This window comes from Mangifera indica, chromosome 15 (assembly GCF_011075055.1).
Source record: "Mangifera indica cultivar Alphonso chromosome 15, CATAS_Mindica_2.1, whole genome shotgun sequence".
NCBI classification, from domain to species: domain Eukaryota; kingdom Viridiplantae; phylum Streptophyta; class Magnoliopsida; order Sapindales; family Anacardiaceae; genus Mangifera; species Mangifera indica.
Window position 1 is genome coordinate 9,692,013 of NC_058151.1, and position 19,407 is coordinate 9,711,419.

A 19,407-nucleotide genomic window follows, 5' to 3' on the forward strand; every position below is an offset into this window, starting at 1 on the left:
TATTTATATATAAGAATATGTGGACAAAAGAGAGGAAATATTGGTATCTTGCCACTCTTTTGTACATGCTTTATCTTGGATGCTGATGGTCAAAATTTTAACAATTGTGGCCCTCCTTTTCTAATGTCCTATTTAAGCTGAGTTTGGCCTAGCCACTTTTGTATATAAGCAATATTACGTGTATCCACTGTAAATATATAAATAGGTATATACTTATGTGTATTATCACATAATTGAGTCGTATTTTATCTTTAATTCAAATTTATCTAATTACATAATAATATGCATCAGTATGTATTCATTTGTATATCTAAAGTGGGTATTTATAGTTTTATTGTTTGTCTATATGTAACCCCAAACGCTTGATATTATTAGTGATATTATACAATAAATTCTTGTGCAAGAAAAATCTCTTTATTTGACTCAACCTGAGCGATCATTATAAGCAACTAGGTACAACAACTATAATCAAACATATTTTCTAGGGAAATTAATTAATTTGCCCAAAGTTTATGGGTCAAAAAAGTTTGCCCAAACTTTTATACTTTAAATGAAACTGCACTATTTTCTTGTGAAGACGAAATTGCCTTTTTAGTAAAAACAAAGAAAACAATAGACTTTTCTTCCCTAGCCATAGAAAACATGTATTTGGGTGCATGACTTTTCCAACTTCTCTGGGTAACTTTGATGAATTTTGTGATTTTTCCAATTATCAAAATAGATGAAAAGATTAGTAAAACAATCCTTATCACTTTTTTATGCATTTTAATGTAAGACTTAGGCGATTGGATGTGGTATTTGGGTGTTTAGACTTAGGGTTTCGCTTTGAAACATTTAATGAAATTGTTTGATTTGTTCGTGTTTTGGATTCACTTTCTTAAGACTTTTGTGTTAGAGTAAGTGTAGAGTTGACTATTGATGAAATGAGATTTGAAAAATGAAGTTTGGGAGGTCAAATTTTACCATACGAATTTGGCTCTCACCACATGAATTTTTTGTTCACCACACGAATTTGTATGGTGAGATTTCTTGGAGATAGGAAGATATTGGACATTTTTCAAACTTTTTGGATCATACAAATTTGTGTGGTTAGGGGCTAAAGTATGAGTTTTTAAATAATGCCACACAGGTACAACGTGTGTTGGAGCAAAGTGTAAATATGAAAAATATGTTGACACATGAATTCATGTGGTGAGAGGGCAAAGTGTGGTTTTTTTAAAGTTTTCCCACCACATGAATTTGTGTGGTGGTGGTTGGGGGGTAGAGTGATATTTTCAAGAGTATTTTCTGATATTTTTCATCTAAGGGGGCAAACTGTAATTTTTTACTTTAGGTTTTGATGTATAGAATTCAAATTTAGGATATGTTTTCTGAATAATGCATCTATCTTAAGAATTGACTCGTTTTTATATAAAAATTGATGTAATTGCAATTTATTTTTTTTTATAGAGACTTCCACAAAAAAGAAAAAAAGATGATGCAAGGGGTAAAATGAGATTTCTTATCGAAAAACACTTCAAGGCTCGAGTTAGTACACGTGGGTATAGAGATACGGGAGCTATGATTAAAAAAAAATTGATAGAGAGACAATTAAAAATGTTTCACCATACATGTTTTGAGCACTTCCTCAACTTTAAGGATAACCAATTCAATAGAGTGTCAGTATACTCTTTTATCCTAAGAAAGGCAAACAGGGCAAACTTGATACTTAATGGGGTTAACGTCAGGTTTAACCTGCACGAGTTTGTTATTATAACATGCCTTCAATTTAGTCGATTGTTAGATATTGACATGTATCTTCCATTAAAGGCCACAAAGAGAATCCAACATACATATTTCAATTGGGCGTAAATTAGTTACGTATATCAAATTGAGTCACATTTTCGAATAGAAGCCTTGGGGGGAAGACAACATTGATGCAATAAAGTTGACTTTATTGTATTGCCTTCACATGAGATTATTGGAGAGTGATTTGAGGAAAACAATCCCTCAAAAGATATTACAATTGGTTAATCATCTGTGATAATATCACTCGAATTTGTGTGGAGTTCGACCTCATAAAGAATAAAGAAAACCCTATAAAACAATATGGTATCATGGGTTCGTACTAGCTTTCCAAGTAATTGTATCATTTAGTAATTAAAAAAAAAAATTTTGTGATTAAAATAGAAACGATTTAATACGATTGTAATTTTTTAAAGTAACACATTTAAGTTGAAATTGTAGTTTTGAATATACAAGACATTAGACACACTACATCAATGGGTGGATATCATGCCAATTTTAGGATCTTTGCGGAAGTTGAGGTGGTACATGAAAGACATCCTAGGATCGAAGACTATCCCAACTATCTTTACCAGAGATGCAGTAAGTAATAATGTGTTATTGACTAAAATATGAATAAGGTGATATAATTTTAATTAAACATAATTTGCATAATTCTAATTTAATGAGCTATATAATATTAATTTCCTAGTAGTTTTAGCTTAAGATGAGAAAACCATAGACTAGTTTGACGACATTGTTTGATACATGGGAATGTCGGATAGGTAGTCTTTATTGACATCTTCCTCCTCCTTGTTAACATAAGCATCATCTACTCTTTCTGATGTTGCTTCTCTAGTCATTGCTCCTACTTATGTTGATGCTCTTGTTTAGTCTCTTGTCACCGAGCCCACTCTAGTCAACACCTCTGTCGTGACCTCTGTCATCAAACGCATATCACCAGAATCCCCTGTTATGCCTCTTAACACCGAGTGCATTTCTCCCCACTTCATTGTCTAGGATTTCTCCATACATTACTTTGATGTTGCATTGGCTTAATATGGTAGTCTTATCTTGGATCAGATGACTTGTCTAGAGGATAAAATGACTCATATAGAGGATAGGATGACACGTATAAAGAACACACTGACTCATCTCTGCATAGATACTATCATGCAGGTTAAAAAGTTAATGAAAAAGTTATAGACTCTTTAATTTAACATGAAAACATGTAAGCCTTACAATAATTGTATATGTTATTACAGTCTTCTCATGACGATGATGACAAATCGTTGATTGGGGGTCCTATATTAACTTCTACACCCACGCTCAAAGTAAGTATTAAACTATTACAGTATCTTGGAGGTGGTATTTGAGAAATACCTTGATTACCTGTTAACTCATGATTGTCGATATTGTTACAATGTTCGTTTTTTGATAAGGGACTATTGAAGAAGGATTCTATATTGACTTCTATTTCGATAGTCAAGGTAAGTACAATGTCAATTGAATATATTATAATATTTTTTAAACATTTTGAGTAACTAATATATTTATAAATGTTAATATAGTTACAAGATGTTGATGATGAGGGATCATCGCATGAGGGTTTCCCATTAACACTTTATTTGATTGTTGATGTAAGTATAACACTGTCTATATATGTCATATTGGAATTTAACATTCTATTACTTGTTAACTCATAATTGTCAATATTGTGACAGTGTCCTGGGGTTGATGGTGCCTTATCAAAGAGAAATCCTATATTAACATCTATTTCAATAATTAAAGGATGCAAAACGTTGACTGTATGCATTGTAATATTTGTTAAACACTTTGATTAAACAATGTATTTATAAATGTTAATATTGTTATAGGATGTTGGCTATGAGGGATCAACCTATGAGGTTCCCTATTATCACTTTCCTTAATGGTTGAGGTAAGTACTCGGTGATTTGACTGGTTGATAAGCGAATCATATGCCATCATTCACTTTTTATCTATTGTTATTACAAGATATTCGATTATTCTATCTTAACACCCCAAGCAAAGGTAAAAAGGTGATCAACATTGCCTTTCAAAAGGACAAGATGGTTCAGATCCCGTCACATGGGGAGGTAATCGAGGTATACAAATTTCATAAAGGTTTGTTAATTCTACTTTAATAAATGAAAAACCTATTATTTATTTATTGTTTTTATGTCCTAACACCAACCAATCTAGAAGTTTGATGTGGTCAATCTTATCTCTTTTGAGAATTCCCCAACCATGAATCCTGCCTTACCAAAGTTATTTAAATATATTTGAAAACTTCACGAGTTAATATAATTTAAAATGACATATTATTGTTTTTGGACAATATTTTTGCACACTTTGTGGTTAATTTGTTAAAAAAGGATTACTTGTTCATAGCCTATACATGAACCCGTTAAAACCAAGGGTCTAATGGGTGAGGCTTGTTATGTAGTTATCAAGGATCAAACGCGAGTAAGATTTCATGAAATTGTATGATGAACCTAACCTCTTCGAGAAAAGAAAGGTGTATGACATAGGGATGAGGACCAACATTTGCTTTTGGGGTATAATTAAAAACACATCAAGATAGTTCACTTGGTCCATTAATTTAGTTTTTTAATATAGTATGCCATTGAAATGCATGATCATGTTATATTATTTATTTTTGTAACATATGGATTCTTTTTTGAGATTACTATATTAGCGACAACATGATGATGTGGAAGAGGCCCGTCAAAACTGAATGAAAATCATGACTTGTTTTGTTGCACATCTCTTTCATGATATGTCGTGTGAATGAAAGATCAGGATAATTACAAGTTTCCTCTACTTTTCACAAGACTGGTTGATGTGGATTATTCCCCCGACTTACATTTGAAACCTTGGGGTATGAATATTGAGGTACGAATTCAATAATCAATTACCTTATGAGGATTAATTAATTAATAACCATTCAAGTAAGGTATCTTAAATGTATTTTGTCAATGTGTGCAAATTGTTATCCCAATAAACTTCGACAATGCACATTGTGTAACAGGTGTTATGGATTTTAAGGAATGGAAGATCACAGTTTGTAACTCGTTACAGAGTTTTAAGACTGACCTAGAGATGTTTACTATGAAAATGTTGGGGTATATGTCAATGATATCGCACTTGCTAGCAGTGACCTCATTTTGGTCTCATGCGGGGCATACACCATGGGACCATCCATTTGCATTACATAGGGTAATGGATATACCTTAGTAGGCATGCCTATTAGGTAATTGTGATGTGTTCATGTTATGCTACATCAAGTATCTGACGCTTGGCTAACCTTTATCCTTTAAGCCTAAGGACTTGATATGCCTATGCATGCATTTAGCCACAATTATTTTTTCAGGACATTAATTGACTTCTATGTTTTATGCTTTTGTATCTTTATATATGTTATATGTTTTAGTATGCCCATATGTTATACGCGTTTGTATCTTTATATATTTTATATGTGTTAGTATATCCATATGTTACATGCGTTTATATGTCTATATGTTTGTGTATGTACTTATATGCATTTGTCCATGTATATAGTTACTATAACCAATTGGCCAAGTCAACAACAAATGACAGAAAATTAATATATGAAATCAACATTGACATATATAATAAGTACAATAAAAATTTTTATGGATAGATTAACAAGTATAATTACAAGTTTTATAGATAAAATTAACAAGTGTAATCCCAAATTTTATATCTGAAGTAACAAGTATAATCACAAGTGTGATTATCTTCGACCTTCGTCTTTTGTTGGAGAACTTGATGGTATGAAGCTAGGTGTCTGAATAAGACTCTAGCAATTTTGTCTTGTATGCCGAGGTTTCTGACATCAACTACAAATCTATTGTTTAATAACCTCACCTTGTGAAGGATATCTGTTTTTATTCGCTGGATGACTTGTGCGACAATGATGGATAGATAATGCGTATCTCCTCTACATGTAACCACTTTGATGGATCCCTTAATGATTGACAACCTCTGTGTAAACTGTACGGTAAAATGCAGTGCTATAGTAAGGATACACCCACTGAACATAACTAGTGGGCTTCATATATCTTACAACGGTGATGACATGCATGCAGGGAATTTGTGATTATTGAAATTTTTAGCAGGTACATATCCGCTCTGCAAGGTCCACCATACCATCATATTGGACACTACCTAAAACCTTGCAACATTGAGATGTAATTGGATGCACCTCCAAGTTGGAAGACTTTTGCAACACATATGTTATTGGGTTGGTGCAAGCATCTGTGATTGATATAAATATCAACACATATGGTAAGTAATAATTAAATATAAGTATACATAAACACACTAATAACATGTTATATTATTGAATATATACTTGTATGATTTCTCTTTTTATAAAAATATCATTGGAATATACCTCTAATGAACTCAACAAACATAGTAATAGGCAAACCCTAAATGTGTCTAACAAGTGCATTGAATAACTCGATTATATTGGTAGTCATTATATTATACCTATAGCCTGGGAAATATGCCCTTGCTTATCGATCATAAACCAATCACACAAGTGCGTTGCTGTATCAAGGTGCATACGGGATAATGACTTCATTATCTTTCAAAATTCATACTCTATATATGTCTTAGTTGTTTTCCAATACATACATGCGACTTTTGCATTCTTCTTGTACTTGGATCATATGTTATAGTGAAGGTGATGATAACAACACCAATGATACACATCTGGGAAGACTTCTCCCATTGTAGAGAAGATAATGACATGTCGATATGAAATTATTGTCAAACAAGGTACCTCACCAAAAGAATTGTTCAACTTTGTTAAAAACCAACACCACTTGTCATAATATTGCCTAGGGCTAATGCCAAAAGCTAATAGGTATATCTGATTATCACCATCCAATGCAACATTGATAAATAATTGACCCATATATCTACCCTTTAAAAATGTAGCATCAATACAAACTACTGGGCGAATATATTGTTGAAATGCACAAATACTACAACCTTATGCCATATAAAAGTACTTAAATTATTCATGCTCACTGATTAGTATATGCATCATAGTCCTTAGATTATAACACACGAAATTGTAACAATATTCTGACAACAACATAAAAGACTCTTCTGATGTGTCTTTCAATGCTTGAAGTGCTCAGTTTCTCACTTGCCATGTTTGTGCATATGATATATCAATTTTATACTGGTCGATGTTATCCATAATGATTTCTTTAGGCTGATACACACGATCAACTAATATAAATCTTGTCTTCAAAATTTGGCCTAAAGTTAGGGCCTCATCTTGCCTATGATGTGACATTATTTGATCTATAAGATATATGTATTGGCTATCAAAATGACATAGCTTGAAGCTTTCACTATCTCCCACATTGTTTGCTTGTGCGCCCCAATTACATTACTTATGATGACATTCAACCTCTTATCTAATTGTGTCTGACTTACGTACCTTAAACCGATATCCCTTCTCAAAAGCATCTTATGTTACTACATCAATGATATATCATTTACTTGAGAATAATGTAACAATTTTCAGAGAATCACTATCTCATCATAATCATCTGCTTGTTGATATGGATAACTAGCCAGAAAATTTGGGTAACCAATGAAATGCATCAATATGAGCATTCTTAGTATCAAATTTGCATGTGAGAAACTATTGTAATTAACATGCATCTTCTCCTTGAACTCCGGTTCCTCTATAAGAATATCACGCATAACCTTCCCATCAAATTCACTTTAATTTAGAAATTTCCCTTCGTTGCCACGAACAAATTCTTCTACACTATATAATATATCAACGTGAACATCATTTAAATTTGCAAAATATTCCTCAGAAAATTCTTGTTTCAGATTGATTCTAACATTTTGAACCCTTCCTAAACCAATCTCATGATATTCTAGATAATTACTCGGTTCACCTTCTTGTAAATCTCCATCTGCCTGTTGAACGTCATAACCATCATCATTAAGTGTGGTTTTTACAAAAACTGGAATACATTCTTTAAAGAGGTTAGATATACCATTAATAACCTCAACATCTTCATCATTTGAGATTTGAACAGGGATACCGTCATCAAGATGTCTTGGTCTTATGCTTATCTGAATGTTGTTTACCCTTCGATCTATGTTACACTTTTCACTGACTATTTGGATTAATCTCTTGAATGTAGTGTGCTCTGGAATTTTAATCAATTTCCTATTACTTTTGATATTTTATTATGTTGTCACCCATTTGTATCCATTCCTCTTAATCTAATTCAATCACATCTCGCCATTTAGATCAATCCGACAATGACCAATATTGATAACCAAATTTATTTAAAATTAACATAAGAAAGTGTACAAATATAATCAACATAAATAACATAACCAAAAATATTATTTAAGGTTTGAGTAACATTAAAGGAATAAGGGGGGGTGAGGGGTGAATAGGTTCTAAAAAAAAATTAAAGGAAACACTTCCTCAGCAACCAATTTTATGCAGAGCATAATAAATGCTAGAGCAAATTTTATAGGACACACAATAATAATAAAATAACAAACAAATTAAGATTTTACAAAAGCACAATAGCAGAAAATTTTACAGCAACAATAAATAACAGTAGTACTAACAACAATTTAATCAATAAATGAATAAACACCTGACAAAAATTAAAAAAGTTTGAGTTGTAGAAATGTTCAATTAGATTGGTTCAAATCTTTCTCTTGCAAGCTCTTACGTCCACTTCTTCAAGCAAATGGCCTTGGAGTTTTGCTATCTCTTGAAAAAATTTTACACGTATTATATTCTAGATTACACTCACTATACTAGTTGATTAGGATTACGCCTAAGATATTTAATTACAAAGAGATAAAGGTATTAATGCCTTTATAAGGCTGTAAATACAAGTTGAGTGCAATGGACTCTTAGTGAATAAAAATAAACAATTGGTGAGAGTGACAGAAAGAAAACAGAGTTTTAGGTTTTTCTTTTTCGTTTTGTAAAATGTCTAACTTGTAAGATGTCTAACATTTTGCTCTTCAATCCAAACCTAATTTACAGAGCTAGGTTGCGTTCCTTTGGGATTGAGTTGTCATTGAGAATCAATTAAAAAATTCGATGAAGAAGATGGACCTCGATTAGAGTTGTAATGGATAACTTTAAATACACTCAGAACATGTGGCAGATTCATGTTACAGATGGCTGGCTTCATTTCTATGTTTAGTTAAAAAAAAAAAAAAAACTAAAAGCTTGAATAGGTATATGCCAACTTGTGCACATTTGAAATATGAGTTTGATTTTAAGAGGCACATGACTGAGCCACGACTAGAAGGTTTTGAAAAACTGCATAACTAAGAAGATTTTACACGTGTCACAATTTGATTGAATTGTGCATCACAACTAGGAGGTTTTCACAAACTGTATAAGATAGATGAATTTTACAGGTGTCACACCTAGACTAGCATTCTGTGTCACGAGTGGAATAATTTTCAGAGTGTCACGACTGGGACATTTAAGGCTTATGACATATGGCTTGGCATGGTTGAAACACATAACATGGCATGGTTGGGACATGTTGCGTAGTAGTGCAGTGTATCACAACTGGGACATATTTCAAGTGTTACGACTAGGACATTTAAGTCCTTGGACATGTGGTAGCAAAGTAGAGCTTGGACATATGGCAACAATGCATTGGACACCTATTTCGAGATGACACATGACAACGATGCATGAAGAGAGTGTCATGGCTGGGACATTTTTCAAATGTCTTAGCTGAGACATTTTAAGGCAGCATGTTACTTAGACAAGTCGTAGCAAGGCAATGGATAGACAACTTCCTTGGACATATGGCGACGAGGCATTGGACACTTGCTTGGAGGTGACATGTGGTAACGATTTGTGAAGAGAAAGTATCACAACTGGCAAGTTTTTTTAAGTGTCCTAGTTAAGACATTCTGGATAGCATTACACGTGGTAAGGTTGGGTAATTTACACGTGGCATGAAACTCACGACTAGAATATTGAATGATTAATTCCCGATTTCATCACGGGAGAAGTACGACCAATATTTTCTTGCTTTAATTTATTTGCAAATTTTACACTTTGCCCTTCTTGTAATGCATTTATACATTCTTTGGATATGTTAACATATTAAACTTAAGTTTTTATCATCATCAAAATATTAAGATACAAAAATCTCCTCATTTTTGATTCATGATAAAAACTTAAATTGGAAAAAGATATAATAAAAAGTGAGACATTTAAATTTGTATCACACTTACGTGCCCTCACTTTTAGCTTAAAAAAACAGAGTTTCCCTTATATTTCTTTTACTAATTTCTCCCTCATTTTTGTTAACAATCAAATACCTTCATCAAACAGAAAGATTAAACAATTAACAATGTTAAACAAAATTAATATAGAATGTCAAACAAACAGAAATATTAACGTATAATGAACAAGAGTCAATATCAAAACATAGCAAAAAAATAATAGGAATCCAAGATATTGAATTGCAAAATGTCATAATATTAAATGTATGATCACGGATGATGGTGCATCCATTCACAAACTTCTTGCTAAAAGCTCTTGTGATCCTTTCTTAAGCGTTATTGTTTAAGCATGATGTGATCTTGCCTTTCATGAATTCCATTTATATGACGATGTAAAACCTGAAACCCTTCACTCATGAAACTTATCATATTAGCATATTGAATTTATAATGGATTCATCATTTCTTTACCTTATATTTTGGGTCGTTTTTCAGTCCGTGAGCTTGATCCTGAAATATTGTGAGGTGCTGGAGGAACTTGATACTTGGGAGATATTTGTTCTTCTTTACTGTCAATAATTCTTTGATGCCTTGGATAGTAAGCTTTGAATTCGTAGCCGCTTTGATTAGTTCATTCAATCAATTCTACTTTATCAAGGATTGAGCTAAAAAAAAGTTTGGATCTCTGAATTTTATGAGGTAATTTGGATCTTCTACCGCTAGGTTTAATCCAAGTTTTATTACAATGAATGATACGGTCATACCAAATCGAATTACATGATCATCAATTTTAATAAGGTATAATCGATGGATAAGCCAGTGAATAGTATCAATTTGAATTTCATATTGAGTAGTAAACATCAATTGTAAGTGACGAACTGATACAAATCCATTCGAGTCTATTTGGACATTTAGAGTATCAGTAATTAACCTATGAAATACCCTATAGATTGGGTTATCCAACTTTTTGACTTCTTAACTCATTCCAAGCTACAAAGTGATTAAAGTTTTTTGGAGCACCTAATATTCCATCACAATCACATTCTAACCATTCTACAAGTATCTCTGGAGTAATAGTATAATCATTACCGTACAATTTGAATTTCATAGTGTAATCTATAATGTGATGTTTGACATCTATTCCTACTTTTAGAGAACTATACAACTCATAAACTAGATTTTTATATATATCAAGTCTCATGAAAAATAGGTTCCTTAATTTCATCCTATTTAATGTCTCTATGAACTCATTAGAAATACCAATCTCCTCTAAAATTGGCAAAACACACTTCTTCCCACAAACAATTTTTCTATTTCTAATTTCATTCAAGCATTCTTTCTGTTCATCATTTCCAACAAGGATATTGTAATATGATCGAGAATTACTTGAATCCTTAGACCTACGTTGCCTAGTTCTTAGAGCCAAGAAGATAAATCACAATACTAAAGACTTGAATTTGTCGATGACACAAATTTGTAAGAATTGTGATGAATCTAAAAGCAACCCGTGAGAACTTGTCAACAAGGAGCTTTCGTGAAGAAATGCAATACGATGTGAGTATGCTATAAGTGTTGTCTTTGTGAGAATTTTATGAAAAAAAATGGAGCAAAGTGAAGCAAAGAGAAACGAAGAAGAAGGAAATCTATGTCAATAAGGAGAGTGACTAGAAAGTTCAAAAAATAATAAAAAGTGACATGTGACACAAAATGACAAATACACACACACACGCACACACACACAAAAATACATAAAGTAGCATTGTCATAGGTGGCATGATTTGCATGCACACTATGACACATATGACTAAAAAAGAATAAAAAAAAAAAAATATATAATATATGTATACATGTGATAGAATAAAATAATAATAATAAAAATAATGATAGAATAATATATGTATATAAATAAAATAATAAATTTATACAAACATTGTAAATGTCCAAATCACATTGAGTTAGTTGTGTCAAAAATCCTTTTTAACTAATGCATTTTTCAGAAATTAGCATATTTGATTTTTGTCATGCTTGGAACATAAATAGATAACAGGGCAAATCAAATAAAACTTTAAAAACCTTTTTAGATCAAGGTTTTCCAAACAATCACAACATAAACAATAGAAACCAAAAAAAATTTAGGTCAAGGTTTTCTAGGCAATCACAACAGAAATAAAAGAAAAATATAAACCGTTTTAAGCAGAGAAAGGTATAATGATCAAAATATCTCAAAAAAAAAAAAATGAAATTTGAATATTTTGATCAAATCAAAGACATTTGATTTAATTCGAGATTCGATCAACTTTGAATACAAGTTTAAATTGTTTTGACTCGAATTCACATTTATGTGTTCATGTTATATGAACGGAAACACATTTTCAAATGGTCACAAATCTTCTACATTCATCTTAACAAGCACAAATATCACATAATCAATATCATAATCAGTCAAGATACCATAATAAAGTTAACACAATCAACATTTATATCAACGAGAGCATTAAACACTTACTTGATTTGCGTTAATCATACCAAGCTCTCTACGGATAAAGCAAAAGCAATTCTTATCAAAAGGCTTAGTAAAAATGCCAATAAGTAGATTGTTAGTATCAATAAATTCAATCCGAATTGATCATGCAAAAAGTGATGTCTAATGTTTATGTGCTTTGTCCTAGAATACAAAATAGGATTTTTGGAAGTTGAATGACACTTGTATTATCACAAACGATTGGGATTTTTTTTCATTTCAAAGCTAAAATCCATAAGTTATTGTCTCATCCATAAAAAGTTATGCACAACAACTAGCTGCGAAAATGTATTCGACTTCTATAGTAGATGTTGTCATTGAATTTTGTTTATTTGAAAACCAATAGACAATCATGTTACCTAAAAAATGATAAGTGCCACTTGTGTTTTACCTATCTATTCAACATCCTCTGAAATTGACATTTGAAAATATTTGTAATTCAAATAAAGATATCTTAAAGTACCATAAACCAACGTTTGGGGTTCCCTTAAGGTATCTCAAGATATGTTTCATGACATTTAAATGCGATTACTTAGGATTCGCTTAAAAACACGCACACATGCAGACACTAGACATGATATTGGGGCTAGGTGTGGTTAAATATAATAGTGCACCTATCATGCTTTTATATAATTTGATTTCAACACTTTTACCTCCTTTATCCATATCCAATTTTAGAAAATTCCTCATAGGAGTGGGTTGCTCCTTGGCATCTTGCATGTTGAATCTTTTGACAAGGTTTTAACATATTTGGCTTGGTTGAGTAAGATCTCTTTCTTTCTTTGTTTGATTTGAAGTCCTAGGAAGTAATTAAACTCTCCCATCATGCTTATTTCAAACTTACCCTGCATCATCTTAGAAAATTCTTTACAAAGAGATTCATTAGTAATACCAAAGATGATGTTATCAACATAAATTTGAACAATCAAAATGTCTTGCATATGCCTTTTTATAAATAAGGTGGTATCCACCTTTTCTTTTGAAAAACTATTTTCAATTAGAAAAAGACTTAATCTTTCATACCAAGCTCTAGGAGCTTGCTTTAAACCATATAAAACTTTTCTTAATCTAAACATATGATTTAAAAATTCATGATTTTCTAAATCGGGAGGTTGTTCAACATAGATCTCTTTTTGAATAAAACCATTTAAAAAAGCATTTTTGACATCCATTTGAAATAATTTGAAAACAAAATGACATGTATATGCAAGCAACATTCTAATTGCTTTTAGTCTAGTTACGAGTGCATAAGTTTCATTGAAATCAATACCTTCCCCTTGAGAGTACCCTTGAACAACTAGTTTTACCTTGTTTCGATTAATAATGCCAAACTTATCTACCTTGTTTCAATATACCTATTTTGTGTCAATGGTGGGATGATTCGTTGGCCTTATAACTAGTTCCCAAATATTACTTCTCTCAAATTGGTTTAACTCTTCTTGCATTGCAAGCACCCAACTTTCATCTTTAAGAGTTTCTTGTACCTTTTTGGGCTCCATTTTTGACAAGAATGCCATAAATTGGCTTGTGTTGCTCAATGAAACTTTAGTCTTTACTCCTTGGGTAGGATTTCTAATAATCCTTCCTTCTTTTATTTCACCTTTCACCCTTGGATATAAGATTTCTTTTTGTGGTTTTTGAGGTTGCATGAGTTCATCCTTTTGGTCTTCGACCTCAACTTGACAATCTTCTTTCTCTTCTTATGGTTGAAATTAGTCTTTCATTTATAGATCTTCCATGAGCTTAATGACTTCATCTTCATTTATATTATCTATACATTAAGGAAATTTATCAAATATTACATGGATAGATTCTTCAACTAAGAGAGTTCTCTTGTTGAAGACTATATATGCTTTGGATGAGAAAAAGTAACCTAGGAAAATTGCTTCATTTGACTTGACATCGAATTTTTTTAAGTTATTCTTACCATTATTTAACACAAAAAATTTGTACCCAAATGGATGAAAATATGCAATATTGGGCTTTTTTCCCTTCAAATAACTCATAAGGAGTTTTCATGAGAATTGGCCTAATCGTGACCTTATTTATGATGTAACATGAACTGTTAATGGCTTCACGCCAAAAATACTTAGACAAATTATTTTCACACAACATGGTCCTAGTTATTTCTACAAATGTCCTATTTTTTCTCTCAATAACTCCGTTTTATTGAGGGGTCCTAAATGGCGAAAAATTGTGTTCAATGTCATGTTCATTACAAAACATTTCAAAATCTGAATTTTCAAATTCTTTTTCATAATCACTTCTAATGCATGCAATTGCATAACCTACTCGGTTTTGCAATTTCCTAACAAATGGTATAAATGCATGGAATGCATCACTTTTATTTGCAAGAAACAAGAACCAAGCAAATCTTAAAAAAATATCAACAATTACAGAACAATAATGTTTTTCACCTAGACCTGTAATTCTAGATGGTCCACACCAATCTATTGGTAAAAGTTAAAGGAGTCTTGAAGTTGAAACACAATTTTTAGACTTAAAGCAAATTCTTGTTTATTTGCCTTTCATGTAAGCATCACACACATGATCCCTTTTGAAAACTAATTTTAGCAAACCTTTTACTAAGTTTCTTTTTGAAAGCTTTTGAAGAACATCAATGCTTGCATGTTCTAATCTTCTATGCCATTGTCATATGTCCTCCTCCTTGGTTGACATGAGACATAAATCTCTAGATGTAATGCCATGCAAGTCTATAATGTACATATTTGAATGCCTATAGCCGATGAATGCAATTGCATTTGTGTTAACATTAACAATTTCATAACTTAAAGAATAAAAACTAATCTTGAAGCCTTAGTCACACAATTGACTTATACTAAGTAAATTATGCTTAAGGCCTTTAATAAGTAGAACATCATTAATTGAAAAAGAAGAGTTACCTATGGTGTCGATGCCAATTACTTTTTCTTTGAAGTTGTCTCCAAAGTTGACATTACCTCCATCTGTAAGTTTCAAAGATGAGAATAGACTCCTATCTCTTCTCATGTTTCTTGAGTATCCATTATCTAAATACCACTTGTTAGAAGACCTCAAAGAAGATTGCAAGCAAGCCTACAAGATAAATTCATCTATTTACTTTTTGATACCCAAATGATTTTGGGTCCAATAATGCTAGTTTCAAGTATCCCTTTAGGAATTCAAACCTTCTTTACTTTAAAAGGTTTACCATTCCTAATTAGACAATGTCTAATAGTATGCCCAATGAATAAACAAAATTTGCATTTCATATGTAATGCATGAGGTTTCTTTAAAGGCTATATATGTTTGAAAAAGGGTTACTTCCATTATAATTTAGTCATTCCTTATTAAGACAACTCTTTTAAGATGCAAACATCTTATCCAACTTCTTAGTGCCTATTTTAAAATTTTTGAATAATTCGTTCGAACTAGATACCTTTTTCTTTAATTCTTCATCTTCCGTTTTCAAGCATGGTAATACTTTTAGGCATGAATCCTTTTCATTTCTAGCAACATCATATTTCTTAGCCAACTCATCATGATCATGTAAAAGTATATCATGTTCCTTTTTAACGCAAATTAATTGTTTCTTTAATGATTTATATTTTTCTTCTCTGTTTTCATACTCATTCATCAAGGTTTCAAATGCATCTTGTAATTCATGCAAAGAGTGTGAGTTTGAATCATTTACCTTATCATCTAAATCATTCTTGACCATGAAACATATGTTGGACTTTTCTTCCTTCGACTCACTTTCATCACTTGAGTTATCGTTTCCATTCCAAATGGTGACAAGTACTTTCTTCTTGAATCTCTTTCCCTTTTTATCCTTCTTCTTTTTTCTTAGAAGATAATCTTGGTGAATATGACCTGATTTCCTACATTCATAACATATTACCTCATTGTTGCTCTTTTCACCATCTTCCTTTGTTCCTCTTTAATCTTGATAGAAATTTACTGAACTTTCTAGCGAAAAGACTCACATGATCTTCATCTATGGAAGAATTTCCTTCCTCTTCCTTTTTATCAATAACCTTCAATGCAATATCTCTTTTAGTCTTAACTTCTTTTTTCTTTGGTTTTCTCTTCATTTCATAGGTAAAAAGACTTCCTATGAGCTCATCCATTCCCATCTTGTTAAGATCTTTGGACTCTTCAATAGTCGTTACCTTCATGGTTTATGAATTCGGTAATGATCTCAAAATCTTCTTTGCCAATTTGATCATCTCAAATTTTGAATAACTCATAATCTTGGAAGAAAAGCTTGATCTTTGATTCTTTAACTTGGCTTGTTCCTTCATGTGTGGTCTGGAATATGGTCCAAACTTCTTTAGTAGACTCATAAGTTGATACCCTATTAAATTCTATATCATCAAGAGCATTAAACAAAATGTTAATAGCTTTAGCATTTAAGCTTATTATCTTTTCATTCTCATCATTAAAATCCATTTCATTTTTCAGTTCATTAGTCCTAGGGGTCTATCAACACTAAATCACCATGTTCAATAATTCTCTATAATTTAAAGTCAAAAGACCTAACATGAAGCCTTATTATACTTTTCTATTATAGTGTATTGCCTTTCAGCAAAAATAGGAGTATGTGTATTAGCCATTAAGAAAGAAGATCGTTTATTCTAAATATTGTTAGATTTTAATAAAACTAAAATCCAAGCTTTGAAACTAGTTGTTAAACACTTTTGTAATGACTAATATTAACCTTAAGGGAGGGAGGGGGGGGGGGGGGGGGGGGGAGGGAGGGGTTGAATAGGTTCTTAGAAAAAACAATTAAAGGAAACACTTTCTCAACAACCGAGTTTATGTAGAGCGTAATAAAGTCTAGAGCAAATTTTACAAGACACACAACAATAATAAATAACAAACATATTAAGATTTTACAAAAAGCACAACAATAATAAATTTTACAGTAGCAATAAACAACACTAACACAAATAATAATTTAAGCAATACATGAACAAACACCCAACTAAAATTAAAGAGTCTGAGTTATAGAAATGCTCAATTAGAGTGGTTTGAAGCTTTTTCTTGCAAGTCTCCTACGTCTATTTCTCTAAGCAAACCACCTTGAAGTTTCACCATTTCTTGAAAATGTTTTTACACATAGTATATTCAGGATTGTGCCCATTACACTAGATTATACAAGATTGCACCCAAGATATTTAATTACAAAGAGATAAAGGTATTAATGCCTCTATAAGGCTGTAAATACAAGTTGAGTGCAATGGACTCTCAATGAATAAAAATGAACGATTGGTAAGAGTGATAGAAAGAAAACAAAGTTTTAGGTGTTTCTTTTTTGCTTTGTAAGATGTCTAACCTTTTGCTCTTCAGTCCAAACTTAATTTATAGAGCTAGGTTGCATTCTATTAGGATTGAGTTGCCATCAAGAATCAATTGAAAAATTCGGCGAAGAAGATGCATCTCAATCAGAGTTGTAATGGATAGCTTTAAATACACTCAACATAGAGGACAAATCCGTGTCATGGGTGGCTTGCTTCATTTTTATGTTTAGTAAAAAAAAATCCAAAAGCTAACGGGTATATGCCAGCTTGCACATGGTTGAAGGCCGGGTTTAATTATAAGAGGTGAATGATTGGAAGTTTTGAAAAACTACACAATTGGGAGGATTTTACACATGTCACAATTTGATTGAATTATGTGTCACGCTAGGAGGTTTTTAGAAACTGCAGGAGGGATGAATTTTACACATTTCACATGTAGATTAGCATTTTTTGTCACGACTGGAATAATTGTCAAAGTGTCATGACTAGGACATTTAAGGCCTAGGACATGTGGTATGGTGTGGCTGGGACATGTGGTGTAGTAGTGCAAAGTGTTACAACAGGGACACTTTTCAAGTGTCATGGCTAGGACATTTAAGAACTTGGACATGTGGCAGCGATATAGAGCTTGGACAAACTTGCTTGGACAAGTGGCAACGATGCATCAAACACTTACTTGGAGATGACACATGACAAAGATGCATGAACAAAAAGTGTCATGGCTGGGACAATTTTCAAGTGTCCTGGTTAGGACGTTTTAAGGCAACATGTTACTTGGACATGTGGCGGCAAGGCAATGGATGAGCAACTTCCTTGGACACATGGCGGCGAGGCACCAGACATTTGCTTGGAGGCAACACATGGCAGTGATTTGTGAAGAAAAAGTATCACAGCTAGGTCGTTTTTTTAAGTGTCCCAATTAGGATATTATAGACAACTTTACATGTGGTAAGGCTGGGTAATTTACACATGGTGTGAAACTCACGATTGGAACAATTAGAATATCACGGTTGGACCTTTTCTCTATTCAAGTAATTTTTATTTTCAAAACACTGAACGATTAACGCACGGTTTTGTCACGGGAGAGGTATGACCAATAATTTTTTGCTTTAGATTTATCTATAAATTTCACATTTTGTCCATCTTGTAATGTATTCATGCATTCTTTGGACATGTTAATGTATTAAACTTAGATTTTTATCATCATCAAAATATTAAGATACAACATATTCCATAATTCTTTTACATATTGTAATTGTTAATATATTCTAAATAATTTGATATTAATTTTAAAAAAATATCATTTTACCTTTATATCGTCAAATATTATAATATCTTTAATACCTTTAATTATAAAATATCATTTCACCCCTTACTATTATAATCACAAAATAGTCTCTATATTTTTTTGCCATTTTAATTTTTACACCCAATTCTAAGTTATTATATAAGACACTACATATAATTACATTATTAATAAAAGTAATAACGATTGAAGTTATAGTATATATAAAGACATTAATATCAC